Here is a 1,929-nt window from a genome sequence, read left to right on the forward strand (position 1 = left end):
CTGGGCAAACTATTTTAATTATCTGCTTTACAGTACAATTAAACTTAAACACTAGCATTCTTCAAACCTCGACTTACACTTTGAGAAGTCCGGTAATCCACTAATTAAAGCTCTACAGTTGCAAGTATCTACAGCCAGTCACACACTTCTGCATCATTTGTTGGTCTTTACAAGCTACTAGGCTCCACATTTCAGTTTTTCAGTCAGACATTGGGGCTTGTATTCTAAACCATCAAAAATGGCCATGGTTCTGAATAACTTTGAAAACCACCATACTAATCCTCCCTACACCAGTTTGACACCTGCTTCAATGTTATATTCAAAACTCAAGGTCATACAGTATTAAATTCAAGTGCAGACGTCATGGTAACTGGAATTACTGAGTAAGACCAAAGTGTGTTTAAACACAGACTTTAATGGTAACAATTCCTTTAAGCTCAATTAACTTTAGCTATTACAAGTCTTATGCAGATGTCACTATTAGACAACATTTAGTGACTTGCACTGGGTTCCTCATAAAATAGAAGACAAATTCACTTAAAAGTGTAACCAACAGTCATTGAACAGTTTTATGTGAACACAAAACAGGACTAATTTTAGTTATTACCCACCCCCCAAATTACGAACACAGCATGATCAGTGTCTTAAGTATACTTCAACTAACCCAGTAAATAAAAAGTGAGTGTTTCACTACCCCTGAGACCACTAGTTAACCGTGGTTCATACTTTTAAATGTGAGTACACCCACACAAGGAAACAAAACTAATCGGTTAAAAACAATCTGATTATCACATTGCAAACCTGCCCAAGAAAAAAGTCAAAAGGAAATTCACCATTAACAGGTCAACTGGACTCTAAAGACAAATTGAAATTTAAGAATTTACGCATTAAGTAGTATAGGACACACAAATAGTCTACATCAGTATTTAACCTAATACTTTAGTCCTATACCTGGCACTAGTGATGCCACACACTACTGGGTAGGGTAGAGAGCAAATTCTTGGATTCTTTTGAAAACCTCATCATGGGTGACCCCAAGTCCAGTTCAGTGTCCATACATTCAGAATGTTGGTTTTCCAGGTACTCTGTTCTCTTAAACCTGGAGAAGCCTCTATGGCTTATTCCCTTAGAAGCGACATATGAAATGTATAAAGCATCAAGTCAAAGATAGAGAACTGGACATACCCATTAATTCTGACAATCAATGGTTTAAGAAAGTCATCTCTGTAAAATACCAAAGGTAGTGGTTGGGAGCAATTTGAAAGCCAATTAGAGATCCACTGCTTTGTAAAAATGTTGACTGTTATATCTGGCTTTCAAGACACAGGCCTAATAAAGCTGTTTTGACTACAAGTCTCAGAAAGGATTTCTTTTTTTAAGAGTCAAAGAATACTATTCTTACCCTTGTGGGAACAACTGATTTGAACCCAAAAGTTTTGATTAGCGTGACACTTACCCTGAAGAACCCACAATTTAATAAGCAAAAGGTAAAATGGTGTGTGTGTGTGTGTGTAGAGAAACTCACTGGAAAAATTGTATAGCAGACTTGGTATTTTCCAATGTAAATACTTAATACAGAATAAAGCCAGAACATCTTCAGAAGGCATGCACTTCACTTCATTTAGAGGAGAACCTTAAGTAACAAATCATGTCCAAATTACATATTTAAATGTTTATAAAAAATTAAGCTTTTACATTTATTTCTAGCTTTCCACATCTGTATGCAGACAAGGAATACGATTGCACGTAAATATAAGCAGTGCAAAATATGGAAGTGGACATCACATGTGCTAGAAATCAAATACAAGACTTAGAAATAAAGCAATGGATAAATCAAAGCTAGAAAAAGGTGAACTAGGGTGAAGAATGGTAATGCCCTTATTACTACATAAGATTTAGTGGCACAGATAGCACTTGTCAAACAAACAA

This window comes from Grammomys surdaster, unplaced genomic scaffold (assembly GCF_004785775.1).
Source record: "Grammomys surdaster isolate TR1022 unplaced genomic scaffold, NIH_TR_1.0 126531, whole genome shotgun sequence".
Taxonomy (NCBI): Eukaryota; Metazoa; Chordata; class Mammalia; order Rodentia; family Muridae; genus Grammomys; species Grammomys surdaster.